Below are 18405 nucleotides of genomic sequence, written 5' to 3'. Positions count from 1 at the left end.
ACATATCTTTTTTAGGGGGGACTCAGTTCAAGCCATGCCATCTGGGTCCTTTGCAGTATGTTATTCCAGCCTGCAGAGCCTCAGAATCTGAGCACTGCTATGCCTGAGCATCCTTGGAAACAGCAAGCCCCACAGATGCTTAACCTGCTGTCTTCCAGAGACAGACTCGGGCTCCTTACTCCATCAGCCTATAATATCTAGAGAAGTGTCCTGGGAGCCCTCGCCAGCCTGGACTCCTGCTATGCTGCCACCATTTTTTCCACCTGGGAATTTTTCAATACCCAGAATATTGAAGGTGGGGGAGGTGGTTCTTTTTAAAGTTTTTCTTTTCTATGCAGGAAAACATACCACATTTAAATGTCAAATGTCTATCTCTTACTTAAGAACTTCAAAGGATAAATCCAATCCCCACAAAGCAGGCAGGAATAGCCACTTAGAAATTCAGTGACTGTCTCAGTGCACACATGCCTCCCTCCCAGTTAATTCTTTTACACTAACAACTGCTTTGGGCACCATAAATTATATACCTGTTTTGACTAAAAGATGTTTCATGATGAGTGGTAGGGCTTACCAAAATCGAGTCAACATTACAGGCGCTGTCAGCATGATAGACAGAAAGGCAAGGTGTAATCCCAATGACTCCCTGATGAAACATACACAGAGGCTTAACCTAATCCTTGAAGGAATGACAGGGAAAATAAGGTGAAAAACCAATTAGCCTCTTTCTATATAATCCTAAACCTACTGGTTGGCTATTTTAATTTCTTCTGTTCCCTGACTCACCAAGTAGGAGACAGGAGGTGACAAAAGCCAATGCTTTCTTAGCAGAGTCATCTGATACCTTTTGGTGGACAATCTACCTGCTTTTTACTGAACTAAAAAAAAAAAATGTGCCGTATCTACCCATCTTTCTTTCTTTCTTTTTTTTTTTTTTTTGAGAGAGAGTTGTAATAAAAAAAAAAACACCCAGACATTTATCCTTATTTTTCTTAATTGGAAGAAAGCAGTTTCTTGAAGAGAAGCTGTATCTCTCCCTAATACAACACATCAGTTTCTGAGCACCCCCTCTGTGTTCACACCTTGTCAGGCATTGTGGACGATACAAGGAAACGAGAAACTATATTTCATGGCCTCTGAGAGTTCAGAGTATAGCACAGGAAGGGAAATAGATAAAACTCTACTGGAGGAAAAGAAAGTCTTAATGCTATTTTTTCATATATAATCAAATTACTTCTTCCTTTATAGTAGGACAAGTGCTGTCTTGGGGTTTTATCTAGCTCTGGGGATGGATGTACACTGGGCATTCATTTCTCTGGACCCTTTAATTTAGCATCCTTTGTAACCAATGGAATATAGTTGAAAGAGTGCTCATTGGGGTTCAGAGTAGCAGCAGCAGTGTTGTGTAGGGACTGAGACCAGGGATGAGTAAGTTTAGGCTCGAGCCACACTGGCATGCTGCAGTGAGGTGATGTGCCCACAATAGGGACTTAAGGTCAGTGTTGCTGGTGCTGGGAAAAGATTATGACTAGGTTGAGGGAGTCAATTGGTCATTCTAGGAAAAATATGTTTCCTTCATGCAATAGCAATGATATTTATAGTGCTCAAATGTACTATCCTGGCCTCAGCAGCTGCTCTTTCTCACTCTACATATTATCTATCCTGAAAGAGTTCATGAAACCACCAAAGGTGCTTCACTCTTAGGACATAGATCAGTCACTGAAGGGCCTCAGCATCTGAAACCTAAGTCATTTCCCTAGAACTGAAGCAAGTACATTTAGGAGGAAAAACCCATGTTAATCATTTAGCTGTTGTTTCTCCTCTGCTATCTTTGCCCACATATGCCATTTTCCCCCTAATCAACTTCAATTAAATTTAACTTAACCAAGATTGATAATAATTATCGTTACTGTAAAAAATAACAATAATCTTTCCTCTTCCCATAGTGCTTTTTATTTTTTTCTGAACCAGTTTCACATACATTAGTAAATCCAATCTTTATCTCCTGTCATGTGCCCAGCCAGGTGCAAGGCACTGTCAGGAATGCAAGAAACAAAGCTTTGTACACCCCCCAAGTTGCTGGTGTATTACCTACCATTGCTTTCACACATCATTGTGACCAAAATGATCAGACCTGAAGCCATCAGGCACAGCTACCAGACAGGAGGCTTGGCTGCTTTCTTGTAGGAGAAAAAGGAGACCTATCACCCTGCCCACCCTGTCATCACTCTGTCACAGTCCAAGACAGACCTGGTTCCCCAGGTTGCTCCCAATCTGTGGGTTTATGGAGATACTAGTTCCTCTTGCTAGATGGCCTTGATGCCTTTGTTTCCAGTTTTCACCTCAGTCTGGCTCTCTAGCTGCACTTCCCCAAAACTTCTCCAGATTCCCTTATGTTGCATTTTGGCTCTCAGCTGGGTTTGCAACTCCTCCCAATTTAGCAACATCTGAAAATTTAATTAGCAGGCCGTTGTCTCCCTCTTCCACATAATTAATGAAGATGTAAAAATAAAACTGGATTAAGAATTTATTACACTATAATTTGCAAATCATTGCCACAGTTACTAGATAAGCTCTAACAAGGCAGGAGGGAGCAACTTGATAGGGGCTAGGGTGTCTAAGCCACCATGGTTCTTAACTCAAAGCAAAAGGCAGTGTAGCACAGGGGGAAGACTTCAGGCTGGGGGTCAGGAGCCAGGGTACTCATCGAGGATCTGTCACTAACTAGGAGAAACTCCCCATGATATTCCATCCCTAAACCCCAAGGTGCAGGCTGAAGAACAACATGAGAAGTTCAGCTCAAATGACCTTGACTCTCATGTGAAGATGGAACACAGTCAGGGACCCATTCAAAAGGGAAGAAATGGGGAACGGATGAGAGAACATTGAATATTTTAATACCAGGAAGAATAGCCCTTCTTGAAGATTGAACAAATAGTATTAGGGAAAATCATGAGGTCCCAGGGAATACTTATTCCTAAATATATATTCTTTGTTAATGAAAACAGTAGAGTCTAGACAAATATGATCAGTCATGAGGAAGAAGAGTTTCTAATATTTAAAAATAATAGGTAATGAAGAAAATATGACTCGTAGTTTTATCTCAGACTATTCACAACAGATCACATCTCTCCTTTTACCTTATGCTGGCCCTGGTCTTATTCCTTGTCCCATTGTCCCTTCTGACCTGACATCTCAGCTGAATCTTTTACCTTCGTTCTTCTCTTCTTTACTTTGACTTCTATGACCTCACAGTCCTCTTGCAGCTTCTCTTTAGCTTGGCTCATTTGGGGAGCTGCTCAATCTCATGTCTTTACAGCAGTAACCAAACAAGGCCCCTCACCGGCCCGTACACACAGGCCAACCCCAGAGGACCTCTGTGACAATCCAGCTCCAGGTAGCTCTGCCTTCCATTCTTGTAAAATCTATCTCCTCCCTGCTGGCCATGCCCACTTCACAGGGAGCAAACCCCTGAACAGGATTAAGTGACTTTATGAAGGACACATGCAGAGTGGATCACTGAAGGAGTTAGTGTATTTAGAACAACTGTAACTTCATAGAGCAAATATTAATGAGGTAGAGCTATGATATGAATGTGTGTGTTCCTCCAAAATGCATATATTGGAAACCCAACCCCAAGGTGATCGTATTAGGGTGGTCTTTGGGGGGTGATGAGGTCATGTGAGCAAAGCCCTCATGAGTGGGATTCATGTCCTTATAAAAGAGAGCTCATAGGATGGCCACGTGCATATAGAGGGAAAAACCTGCCCCCTGGATGAAGACACTCACCCAGCCATGCCAGTACTCTTTATCTAGAACTTGTAATCCAGAGAACTGTGAGAAATAAATTTTCTGTTGTTTATAAACTAAGTCTGTGGTATTTTGCCATAGCAGCCCTAACAGATGAAGAGGAGGAGTCATACTTGTAGAACTTTTTCAAAAACTGAATGTAAGAGAATATAATTCATAAATATGGTTTTTATTCAAAAGTCCTTTTGTTATGTCCAACATAAAATGCAGTAAGTTAGAATCAGCAAATTATGCATGCCTTGACTGCCTTGATGGCCCAATATTGAAAATTCCAAGTAAAGTTTCGTATCAGACATACTAATTTCTATATTTGAGCCCTTTATAGTTCTTTATATCAATGTATTGGAAAAGGAAAGCTTATTTTTGTTTAAAAATAAAAAGGGAAATAAAAGACAATGTAGTGACTCACTCAAGGGAATACCTTGAAACAGGTATAATTTATAAAACAAAATACCCTTAATATGACAGCAGTCAATTTAGCCTGATATAAAAGAGGGTCGGTGTTTTCTTTCATTTATATTTTTATGATATGTAATGTCTTTATAATTTCACTACTCCACATCAAAGCCGCCAACCGCTGAGCGCCTAAATAAGTAGCATGCGAAGGAAATGAATGAATTGCTAAATGTCCCATTACGTCCACAGAGAATATCCTTCTATTTGGAGTCAGGAATCTTAAATTGAGACGACAAATGAATGGTTTTCACTCCAACGGAGGGAGAGTTTTGGCAACTTTATTACGTTCAGCATTTAAATGGAATAATGGGGAAATAGAGGGAGAAACAAAGTTCTTTTTAAAAAGAGTAAGTGTTGTTATCTGAGCTCTGGAGCTAGATGTCAGTTCCTCTGTGAGACAGAGTGATGGGGACAGTAGGGGGCATAGCACTTGCATAAAAGCTCTGTGAGAGGAGAGGAGGGCCTGTCACTGGTGTGATTTCTCCAACACAAAGAAGCTATTTGGAGAATCTTAACAAGTTCCAAAGTGTTTGGCCCAACACATTAGGACTGACATCAAAAATTGAAAAGCAAAGAATGTGTCGAGCTGGTTAAAGGAAATCACAGTAATCACCAGCTCTTAGGGCACTTAACCACAGACACCCATGGAGCCCTAAGGCAAGGGATAAGAGGTGGGGGGGGGGGGCGGGGCGGGGACTGCAGCACCATCCAGAAGTTCACTGACATTTAAAATTTACCCAACGTTCCAGAGGAAAATAGAATGAGTGTGTAGCATAGAAAAGGGAAATACTGATTTCAGCATACTGTACACACACTGGGACCATTAACAGAGGTCCACTTGCACAAGCCCTAATTCATCCTTCTTAAAGCCTCAGTATTTAAAATATCGATTTTTCATGTTCCAGATTCCAACTCTCTCAACTCTCTTTCACCATTTGCAAATTCCCATATAGACTTCCTCTCAGCATGGCATTTTGCACCACACTTCATGATGGAGGAGAAATGGGCTCACTCGTGAGCTACAGTGGCCTCCAGACTGGGAGGCTGGACATTTTCAGGATAAGACTTTTAACCGACTGGTCAAGAATTAAACAATTGACTAAGAGCACATGACCAAAATAGGCCGGATGTACTCAACTTTGAGTGCTGTGATTCCCATATGAGGTGAAAAATCAGTTGTTTATTCCCTTTGTAGGGTTAATATGAACATGTGAGAATTTATGTATGTATATTATACATGAAGTCAGAGCATGGTTGGGAGAGGTTTGCCCTCCTATAACTTTTTAGGGAGTATCTTTTAACAAAAACAGTTTATACCCAGATAATGTGTTTGTGGGGGGAGCAGAGGGAGGCTAGGAAATTATATGGGTTATTTTCCATGTAAATGGAAAATAGTATTTTATTCCTCTACCTGGGAAAATATTCTCTGTAAGAAGAAAATATGGTTTTAAAATTACACTATAATGTAAATCAGAACATAAACATTGAAACTTGAAAACTATTCTTTTAAGACAAAATAATCAATCAACAGGCAGCTCCTCTCTGGCCTTGGCTTTCTAGTTACAGTAACAAATAGGTTGGATTGTATAATTTCTAAATTCCTGAATTCTAATATTTTATGGTCTTTAACAATACAAATAATAATATCACAAATACATAATAATGGCACATCACCAACAATAATCTTATCAACAAACATTTGCTATACACTTATAAAACACCAGGCAATGTGTTAAGTGGCTAATGTACTTCATTCCATTTAATTCTTGCAAGAACTTCATAAAGAAAAAATTACTATTCCCATTTTTATAGATAAAGAAAAATGCATCTTCCAATTTTACATTGTTTGTGGGTGCCAGGATTGAAATTCTCACTCACATTGAACTTCAAATCCTATGTCCTTAATTTAAAAACACATTATGGAGCATTTTAATTTTACCAAGTATGATAGGGGGGAAGACAGGCTACAAGTGACTAAGAAGTAGAAATGTTTTCCATAAGTGTTTATGATATTATTGCAAAGAAAAGACCCATATGGAAAAGAGATAACCTTACAGTTGGTTTGTATGTAAGTGCAAGACTGAATAGATTTAGCCAATAAGAACTACAGAATTGAGGAAGGTAAAATCATTATTAGTTAGATACTAGCAACAAGCTTAGTTGGAAAGGATTTTGTGTCATTGGACTTTCAGAGGAGAGGATACAAGGCAGACAAAAAGGCTAGGTGACTCTTTTCTGGTGGGAGAAAAGCACATTAGCAAAAACAAACACTGAAAGTATTATGAATGAGAGACAAAGAAGAAATGAGTTTACTTTATCTAGGTTTGAGAAAATGTGGTCTTTAATTTCCAGATATTTGGGAATTTTCCTGTGCACCCTATTACTGATGATTTCCACTGTGGTCAGAAGACATACTTTGAAAGATTTCAATTTCTTTAAATTTATGAAATGTGTTTTATGGGTTAATATATAATCAAATTTGGTGAATGCTCTGTGTGCACTTAAAAATCATGTGTATTCTGCAGTCATTTGGGTGTGGTGTCCTACTAATATCGTCAACATTGTTAATAATGTTTAGATTCTCTATATTCTAAATTAACTACTGACAGACTTCCAGTCAAAAGGGCATCGTAGGCATACATGGCTAACCTCTTCTCATAACCACATTAAAATTACAACTAAAATACAGAACAACCATCACTCAGAACCATCATAAATGGAGTTGAATTGAAGTCTGACAACTATGGAATTAAAGAAACCACATTCATCCAGACTGGTAGGAGAAGTGTAGATGAGGAATGGGCTGGTCCAACACCCACATGTGTTGGATAAAAATTCAGGAGAAATATCTCAGGAGTGAGGAGTCCCAGTCCCACACCAGGCCCTTAAGCCCAGGGTTCTAGTGCCAAGAAGGTAAGGCCCCACAACTTCTGGCTACAAAAACCAGCAGGGATTGAGTCAGTGGAAGAAACTTCTGGATCCCCAAGCAGTTCCTCTTAAAGAAGCCACATGTGGACTCACCTACTCAGACTCACTCCCTCTGAGCTCCAGCATTGGGGTAGCAACTTGAAAGACACCATTGGTATACACAGAGAAACTGATGTGTCTGGCATCAAGGTGAGCAGAAACCATTGTCCCTTTTCTAAACTCTCCCCCACAGAGCCACAGAACCAGCAGGCTGGAGCCATATCCAAGACACCATCAACATGGCAAACACTGTTTGACCCACCTTGGAGATCCCAAGACTCTCCCACCCAACATATAGATCCACCCAAGCTGCTTTTCCATATGAATGACTGGTCTAGGCTCATGCTTGATAACTTCCTAAATCCTATCAAAAAAGCAACAGCTGGCTTCAGTGAGCCCCAGGCCTAGCACTAGTAGCAGCCAGCTTAGATTCATAGCTTGGTTTCACCTGGGAATCTCTAAGCCTACCACAAGTACCAGCCATCTCAGATTGTTTCATAGCTCAGGCAGGGTAGCCCCATGCAAAACACAGGTGGGGGCTGACCTTGGCCTGCACCACCTGGACAACCCCAGGGCCAGAGTACCGGGTAGACATCTACAGACCAGTCGGAGCACCACCATTCTGCCCCTGCACAGCTGACCCTCCATGGTAGGCACAGGTTTGTGGTAAGTGGTTATAGCCAATCCTTGTGCCTTGCTGGTCTGGGTATATCGCTCCCATTTATCTTCCAACAGCAACCAAGGCTCAACTACAAGAGGAGAGTGTACTTATCCCACATGAAGAGTGCACTTAAAGCACCCAGCTTGGATGATAGGGGAGGCTGTGACACTGGACCCTACAGGACACCGACTACATTAGGACATACTACCAAGTCACGGAGTCAAAGCAGCTCTACTTAATACATAGACACAAACAACACAAGGAGGCTGCCAAAATGAGGAGACAAAGAAATATGGGCCCAAATGAAAAAAAAAATGGATCAAAACTCCAGAAAAAGATATAAATGAAATTGAGGTAAGCAATCTATCAGATGCAGAGTACAAAACACTGGTTATAAGGATGCTCAAGGAACTTAGTGAGGAACTCAACAGCATAAAAAATATCCCATCAGAAGTGAAGGAAACACAAATTGAAATAAAGAACAATTCATAGGGAAACAACAGCAGAGTGGATGAAGCCAAGAATCAAGTCAATAATTTGGAACATAAGGAACCAAAAAACAACCAATCAGAACAGGAAGAAAAACAAATTTAAAAAAATGAGGATAATATAAGTACCCTCTGGGACAACTTCAAAAGGTCCAACATTTGCATTGTGGGATGCCAGAAAGAGAAGAGAAAGAGCAAGAAACCAGAAATCTATTTGAAAAATTAGTGAAAGAAAACTTCCCTAATTTGGTGAGGGAAATAGACATGCAAGTTCAGGGAGCACAGAGAATCCCAAACAAGATGGATGCACAGAAACCCACTCCAAGACACATCATAATTGAAATTCCAAAGGTTAAAGATAAAAAGAGAATCTTAAAAGCAGCAAGAGAAAATAAGTTAGTTACTTACAGCGGAATTCCCATAAGACTATCAGCTGATTTCTCAAAAGAAACTGTAGGCCAGAAGTGATTGGCAAGAAAGATTCAAAGTCATGAAAAGCAGAGGCCTACAGCCAAGATTGCTCTACCCAACAAAGCTATCATTTAGAATCGAAGCACAGATAAAGAGCTTCCTAGACAAGGAAAAACTAAAGGAGTTCATCATCACCAAGTCATTTCTATATGAAATGTTAATGGAACTTATTTAAGAAAAAGAAGATCAAAACTATGAACAATAAAATGGCAAAAAAAAATCTATCAACAATTGAATCTAAAAAACAAAGTAAGCAGATAAGAAAAACAAAGACAGAATCATGGATATGGGGGAGAACGGGTGAAGAGGTAAGGGGACTAAGAAGTGCAAATAGTAGTTACAAAACAGCCATGGGGATGTAAAGTACAGTATAGGGAATGAAGTGGCCAAAGAATTTATACATATGACCCATGGACATGAACAATGGTTCAGGGATTGCCTGAAGGAGTCATGGGTACTGGGTGGAGAGAGTGGGGGGGGATCAGGATAACTGTAATAGTATAATCAATAATAAATAATAAAAAATAAATTAACTACTGAGATGAAGTATTAACATTTCATTTATGAGATATATATACACACAACCACATATATACTCCTTCATTCAAGCTATTTACATTTAAATTATGGCTTGTAGACAGTATATATTTAATTTTTATATTCAGTCTGACAATCTCTGCTTTCTTGAATGTTTAGTCTATTTGCATTTAATATAATTATTTATATGGTTAGGTTTAAATCTGTCATCTTACTATTTATTTTCTATTTTTTTCTGGGTTTTGTTCTTGGTTTTTATTTATTACTTTTTGGGTTAATCGAATAGCTTTAGTATTCTATTTTATTTCCTCTATTGGCTTTTTATCTATACTGTTTTTAATTATTACTTTTTTTTGTTATTCTGGGAATTACAATATGCATATTTACCTTGTCAGGATATCCTTAGAATTAATATTTAACCACCTCACTCTTCACACTTCACAGTTCCAGTATCACAAATAATACTATAATGTCTGTAGTATTGTTGTCCTATATTTTATTTCTACATATATTTTAATTCACCCTTACAGTGATGCCATTTTTGCTTTAGTTTATTTGTCTGTTAAAGAAATTAAGAGAACATTTCAAATTCAGCATTTGATATTAACTTGTATATTTACCACTTCTAGTTCTTTGCATTCCTTCTTACAGAACTAAATTTCCACCTGATATCGTTTTCCTTCAGCTTGATGAATTTCTTTTAATATTTCATATAGTGCAGGTCTGCCAGCAACAATTTCTTTCAGTTTTCATTTATGTGTAAATGTCTATTTTACTCTAATTTTTAAAGGATATTTTCACTGTATATAAATTCTGGTTTAGTAGGTTCTCCCCCACCCACCCCATCAGTACTTCAAAGATGGTCATTCCATTGTCTTTTGGCCCTCATTGTTTTTGACAAGTAATCAACCATCTTTCATACTATTCTTCTACTGTATATAATGTTTTGTTTTTTCCTAGCAGCTTTTAATATGCTCTCTCTCTCTTTGTCTCTGGTGCTCAGCAATTTGACTATGATGTGCCTAAGGTTGGTATTCTTTGTATTTCTTCTCCTGCAGCTTTTTATTACAAATGCAGATTACTGGTTCTCACTTTAGAACTACTATATAAAAGTCTCTGGCACTATGATAAAGATCTAAATTTCAGAACAATCTCAAAATTATTTTTATGTACACAGAAGTTTAGAAAATCACTAAACTACAGTAATAAAAATGGCTTCTACCCTGAAGAAAAGTAGGATATTAAATAGAGCTAAAATGTATAATCAAAAATCTATAATATTATTAGGATACAAATATGTCTTATTAGTAGATATGACTTGTTCTGAAAGTTCAGAAAAAAAGAAGAAAAAATGGTAAAAAGACTAGCTTACTGAAAGGCATAGCATTAAAGTAAAATCTTGAACAGTGAGTGATATTGTGACTTGGAATTTTGGAGAAGAGTTGTCTTAATCTAAATGGTCATCCTTAAACACTATCAAAGAGAATAATTTTATCATCCCAAAACTAATTTTGAAACCTCTATTACCACCATAAAATAGGTGTAAGAAGCTAAGCTAAAGGAATATTTTTGACAGACTTAAATTGAAGACCTGTGACCTGACCTTTCAACCTTTTAATGCAGAACCCCCCATACACAAACATGTGGTAACCCTATGCAGAAAAAAGAGACCTGGAATCTTTTCCACCCCATTAACAAAATGCAATAGCTTCTTATTTTTTTTAATGCAACATAACCTGGATGTCAAGTTGCATTAAGATGCCTTGGGTTACAATGACATAAATAGTTCAACATAATGAAACATGACACAGAGAAATATGGGCATCGATCTGTGCCACTAATTTAAAGACACACTGGGTTTTGCCTTGATCTGTTTTTATGTCCTCAACCAGGAAATGACACATGGATAATAGGTATTGTCTGTTTTGTTGTTCCCAGGACAGGCTGCACATAATTTTTTCATTATTGACACATCCATGGTATTGACAAGAGGGTTATCATACTCTCTTTCTCATGGACTCTTGTCAAATGTTCATAACTTACACAAAAATAAATAGAATCAAAAGGCAGTTTTTAGAAAAATGGATCCCAACTATACCTTCCTCATATTTCAGTTTTTATTAGAGATCAGATTTAATCTTAATTTATTCACATAATCAATAAACTATGGTACTATGCTAAGGGCTAGGGATAAGAGATGACTAAGACCTTGACCTCATATTCTTTTCCAACATTTAATAAAATATATTTTTCAGAGATGTTACTAGATGCATCCCTAAAAAATCTCTGTGTTTTGGAAACACAGAGATGAACATAGTTCAGGAATTTTTAGTCAAATTTGGATATTACATTGATTCACAATTGCTTGCCTCCCATCCATGTGAAGCAGTGTAGTCACAGGGCTCTGCTGTGTGAGAACTGAGTTGTCTATAAAACCTAGCAGTTATCAAGCATATTCTTATCCAATAAGTGAAGACTAGAAAAGTCCACCCATCAGCCTGGGAAAACAGCAAGGAATCATTATTTTCTTGATTCTGTGGGTGTGATCACTCAAAATATATTGGTTAATTAAGCCTGCTCCAAGTGTAGGTGTGAGTTCAAAATTCATGCACGTGGAATAAAGACTCCAAACTGGGAATAAGTATGAAATTGGCCCATAACTGGAGAAGTCACAGAAGTGACAAAATAATATTCTATTATTAAAAGATTTTTTTTTGCAACGTACAGAAACTGCTGGGCTCCAATAGAAAATAAATCCTACTGCCTATAGATTAATAATAATAATAATAAGTCATTTGAAGAAACAAATCTCCATGAGAGAGAATCAATACACATAATAACAACAACAAAGAAAAGGTTGCTTAAAACTCTGAAAAAACTTTAAAATATGTACATTAAAATGACTTTATAAATATAATTTCTCGATATTTTCCTTAATCTTAGTGATTTTTTTGTGTTGTGTTTAACAAGTATTTGTCTATTCCAAGTTCATGAGTATATTTTTCTCTATTTTTTTCTAGAAACATTGTCTTAATTTTTATATTAGCCAAAAGATAACGCAGAGTAGAAGGTACATGCAATGCATATACTGACAAAAACTCCTATCCAGAACATGTTAAGAACACCTACAAATCAATAAGAGAAAGGCAATCAAAAAATAGTAGGCAAAAGACTTAACCAGGTACTTCACCAAAAAGGATATGGAGATGACCAATGACTATTTGGAGAAATGTTCAAAACCATTAGTTATAGCCAAAATAAATATTTAAAAACACTATAAGATACTACTGCACACCCAGAAGAATGTCTAAAATTATAAAAGCTGTCAGTATCAAGGGTTGTCAAGAATGTGAAGCAATTAGAATTCTTATAGATTGAAAAGTTGAATTGCAAACTGTTTTGCCCTCTTTAGAAAATAGTTTGGCAGAATCTCCTAAAGCAAAATAGTATAACTTATAACCCAGCAACTCAACATATAGGTAAACACCTAATTGAAATACATACTTGGAAGGCAGCTATGCTTACCACTATACCACCAACGCTGAAATACATACTTATGTCCACCTAAAACATACTTTATATAAATGATTGACATAAGGGAAGTTGAGCAAAAGGTTTATGGGTACTTATTTACTATTTTTGTAACATTTCTATAAATCTAAAATTATCTCAAATTAAGCAAAATTAAGTAAACCAGACAAAAGTGATATAAACTCAATATTCCATTTATAGGAATTCACAAAGAGTAATCTATGGCTATAAAGGACTCTTCAGGGGAATACTGGCTCAGAAGGGACATAAAGGAGCCTTCTGTGACAGTCGAAATGTTTCATATCTTCTTCTTGGTGGTGTTTACATGGTATACATGTAAAGAAAGAAAACAGAGTTGACCTGTTGAAGTTGATATAAACAGAGAGAATTTATCTAAGTGAAGGGTAAGATATAAGGAGATGGGACTTAAGAGAAAAAAGGTAAGAGAGGTAAAAGACAAAATAAAAAGCTCCATCTACATCCACTGGGGCTTCCAGGAGGAGAAAATAGAGAATGGGGAGCTATAGTACTTAAAAATATAATGTCTGAGACAGAGACATAATTTAATAAAAAAATATCTTTTCATTTGAAAGAGCACATTGAGGTTTTTTTCTGATGGGATTAAATTAAAGATTTTTTTTAAAAATTTTATTGTTCAATTACAGCTGTCCCCATTTTCCCCCCATTACTTTCCCCTACCCTACCCACCCCCCACCCCTAGTAAATTAAATCCTCAACTAGTTTCAATAAAAAAAGTATGAGGGAAAAATATCTTTAAAATTATCAGAATTAAAATTCTCACAATTGGATTGAGAATTTACAGATAAGCAAAGGAGGCTAAAATGATCCATGTAGCAATAAAGGTATCAGTATGAACTTATATTTAGCTTAATTTAGATAGAGATGGTCACATAAATATTTGTTGATATGTGTATGTATACAGGTCCTAGTACACACACATATAATTCTTTGTTGTCAATGAAAGAGAGCCTAAAAGAAACAATATTCTAGTAGCAACAAGCAAATTTACTGCCCAATCTTGGTTTCTAATTACCATCTTTTAATAAAAGGAACAATACTCCTTGGGAAAATGGCTGATTCTAGGTTTGGAGTGGGAAGTATAAAGATGAGCATTGAGTCCTGGCCAGTGTGGTTAGGTTGGTTACAGTGCTGTCCCATAACCAAAAGGTTGTGGGTTCAGTTCCTGGTCAAGGCACATAGCTAGGTGGCATGTACAACTCCTTGTCTGTATATAGGGGAGGCAAACAACTGATGCTTCTCCTCATGTTTATGTTTCTCTCCCTTCCTCTTTCTCTTCCTTTCTTTCAGGAAAAAAAAAAAAGAGAGGCAATGAAAAAATGTCCTTGGGTGAAGATAAATTTTTTTTTAAATTTTAAATGATGAGCATTGAACATTTTGTAGCACTGGAAAATAATAGTGGAAAAAAAAAAACCCACAATGATTGTGATATGCCAAAGGAGCACAGGAGCCTGCCAAAAGAGCTCACAATGGCCAAAGATGGAACAATTTAAGCAACAAAATAAACTGTCAAATTATAAAACAAAGTTTAAAGTAAATATACATGAGTTTATATTGATATAAATAAGTGAATAAATAAATTAGTATGTGAGGGAGAAGAGACAAATTTCCAGTAGAGAAGAGTTCCAAGTAATATATGTAGATATTCTACCTTCAAGGAAATAGAACATATAGCTCCCTACTCTTGAGTCATGGGCTATACATAGTGGCTTCCTTCCAAAGACTAAGTATTAAAAGAAAGAAAATTTAAGAGTAACTTTACAGTGGAGATATCTGACAAACACTACCCCAGCCAGGTGATCAAGGTCAACATCAAGAGTCATAAATCATACTGAGAGCATATAACATCAATATAATGCGGTGATATGGTACTTTACTTCTGGGGTTATCCTCCTCCTCCCAAAAAACCCCATATTTCCACTTCTATCATAAGACAAAAAAACAGAAATTTTCCAGTAGTGGGGCATCCTACAAAATAGTTGATCAATACTCCTCAAAACTATAAAGGTCATTAAAAACAAGGGAAGTCTAAAGATATGGCCATAGTCAAGAGGAACCTATGGAAACATGATGATTAAACATAATAGGTTATTATGGATGCAATCTTGGAACAGAAAGCAGACATTAGATATAAACTATAGAAATATGAATAAATTATGGACTCTAATTAGTAATAGTATAGATATTGGCTCACTAATTGTAAAAATTGCACCAAACTAATATAAGATGTTAATAAATAGGGAATGTGAGTGCATGGCATAAGGGAACTCTCTGTACTATAGCCTCGATTTTTCTGTAAATCTAAAATTTTTCTAAAAAATAAAAATTATTAAAAAAATAATACCTACAGAGGATGCCAATTAGAATGATAGTAAACTTAGCAATAATAGCTATTAGTGACAGAAGACTAAATATATGCAAAAAATTAACCAAAAAATAAATATATTGAGGAAAATATGGTGCAAGGTTTCTTACTCTCAGGGAAGGTGACTATAAATAAAGAAAAAGCATAAACAAGAATGAATCCTGTGGTGTTAAACTGGAATTGGATATATCAATATGAACTCAGAGTTTTTAAGATAGATAAGTGACATTTGATAAATAGAAATAGAGAGATCTAAATGTATGTGTATACCCACCTTTTCCTCCACATGTACACATTGATATGTATACATACCAAAAAAAAAGCTTGGTCCACCTAGAAAGCCTAGGAGAGGTGACATATGAATAACAATGAGCATATTGGGAACTCAGATTGGTTTTCTAAACATCATCTACCACTTAAAATGAACCAATGCTCCTCAGAGAAACTGCTGATTCCAGAGCTATGGAAGTTTAAGATAAAATTGAAATACTTTATTGTATTTGAAAGTAAGAACGTGCTCAAAGAAACATGACAGGAGTGTTTTCAAAAGAACATAGAGTCCAACTACTAAGTGTCTTTTCCTGACCTTATCTGAGATCATTTCAGCATCAAAATAAGTAATAATAATGTCTGACTATAACTCATCAAATAAAATTAAGAAGCCAAGAATGTTGCAATACGAATGAATTAACTGAAAGTTTATTGAGTGATGGGGTATTTTTACAGTCTCAAAGTAACTCCACACCAAATACTTATTAATTACAAAAAAGAAAAAACAATAACTTCATAATGGAGAAGGCTGGCAGACACCGGGCTTAGTCAAGTGTTTAAAGTAAACATTATCAGTAATGGGACAAGTCAAAGTTATGCCACCTGTTAAGACTCAATGAGTGGAATACCACATTGCTTCTGTGACATTTCTGCCAAAGATATAAAATCTAGAGGTAATAATGAGGAAACATCAGACAAACCCAAACGGAGACACATTCTTCAAAATAACTGGCCAGTAGACTTCAAAAATGTCAAGATAATGAAAGGAAACAAGTGACGAACTCTCCCAATTTGAAAGAGACTAAATAGGACAACGAAACACAACATGTGATTCTGAACCGAATCCTTTTGCTCTAATGATAATAATAAGGATCATTACTGAAAAGTGAAGAGGGATGAAGGTTAGATGATGAAATGATGCACTAAGGTTATTTCTCAGGTTGTACTGAGTTATGCAGAAGAATGTCCTTTTTTTGAAGGGGTGTCAGAACCTTATGTCAGCCACTCACAAATGGTTCAAAGAAAAAAATTCTTTGTACTGTTCATGATTTTCTTTTTCGAAGTTTCTTTCAAAATAAAAAGAAAAAGTGAGAGCATCTACAGCTATGCTAGCTCGGGAGGCTACAATGTATCCCCTGAACCTCGGCTGCCTCCACTGGAGAGGCCAACCCTCAACCCCACGGTAACCAGTGTCAGCAGAGCTCCTGGCACTGGAACCAGTGCTATCAGAATCAGGGCCAGTGGCGTCATACTACAGGAGTTACTCTGCACACTCCCAGGGTGGCACAGGTGCGCTGTAGCCAGTGTGTCCCAGAGGTTCCTGGAGGGACCTCAGCACCATCTTCTACCAGCACGCAAGCCAGCCCCTTCCTCATCCCACGCCGTCCTGTGGTGCTGGGGGACCGGGTCATCCCAGGACTGTCTCCCTGCCCATCCTCCCTCCAGCCTACTGAGGGGATTCTTTCTCCCACAGGCATCTTTCCGTGGATTCAAACAGGCAACAATGGCCTTTTATGCTCTGCCTCTGTCATCAACTCCTTCCCCTCTTCTTTGCTTTCTCCTTTTGACGACAGAACCCTTCCCGCTCCCTTGGTGAAAGAGTGAGGACACTGTATGAAGGCCAAGGGAAGGAGCCCCTTCTCATCTCCTGCTCCAGACCCTTGGCTGCCCAGATTCTCATGCAGTTGGAGCTGTTTTATTGTCTGCTTTTCAGGACCAAAACAATAATTATAGTAATAATAATATTTTTCTGACAAAAACTACAAGATTATATTTAAGCAAACTCTCAGTGGGAAGGTTCTTAAAGACAGACCTGTGCATATCATTGGGAAGAGGCTGGGGAGAGTCTAGGTTAGGCTGCGCCCGTAAAGGGTGGAACACAGCTCCCACGTGGCTGTGCGTAGCTAGAGCCCTGTGTCGTACAGGTCCCTTTCGAGGTCCAGCTGTCCTCAGAGCAAAGTCTCTCAAAGCTTCAGCTCAGTAGCAGCTCACTTCATTTCTGTTCACAGTTCATTGGCCAAACCAACCTGCACACCCAGGAGGGAAGGAAGTATAATTCTATGATGGGAGTGACAGTGAATGTTTTGAACATAATACAGCTCCCACGACTTGATAGAAGGAAGGAGTAGCATGCAGGAAAGATATTAAACAATTAATATAGTATGTATTTGCATTAAAATAAGTATTGATGGAAGATACTATAAAATGTAAGTGGGGATTTTAGAAATAAGGCAGGAAATATAAGAATGGAATGTGGAGGAAACCTGAGTTGTAAAAATTCTAAGGTCTTTATACATTTTTGGCATATGATAAAGCATTGATTAACTTTTCACTAGTTTTAGGTAAATGTGCATTTTGGACACAGCTTTTAAGAATAGAAATATAGCCTTGGCTGGTGTAGCTCAGTGGATTGAGTGTCAGCCTATGAACCAAAGGGTTGCCAGTTCAATTCCCAGTCAGGGCACATGCTTGGGTTGTGGGCCAGGTCCCCAGTAGGGGGTGTACAAGAGGCAGCCACACATTGATGTTTCTCTTCCCCTCTTTTCCCCCTCCTTTCCCTCTCTCTAAAAATAAATAAGTAACATTTTTTAAAAAGAAGAATAGAAATATAATGTATGCCTTCCTATTTCACAAATACCTTCCTATTTCAGTTGAGAAAAAAAGGGGATATAAAGAAATCATACTCAGTCCAATAGAAATCATAGTAGCTAAAAATAAATTAAAACATAGTGAAGTGAAAATGCAAAATAAGATAACAAAAATAAGTTTAAATATTCCAACCACAACTATAACCAAAAGATTTCCCCATTTAC

Source organism: Pteronotus mesoamericanus, unplaced genomic scaffold (assembly GCF_021234165.1).
Source record: "Pteronotus mesoamericanus isolate MK-2021 breed Mesoamerican mustached bat unplaced genomic scaffold, CSHL_Meso_final contig_74, whole genome shotgun sequence".
NCBI classification, from domain to species: domain Eukaryota; kingdom Metazoa; phylum Chordata; class Mammalia; order Chiroptera; family Mormoopidae; genus Pteronotus; species Pteronotus mesoamericanus.
The sequence above is the reverse complement of the archived record's forward strand: the minus strand, read 5'-3'. Positions refer to the sequence as shown.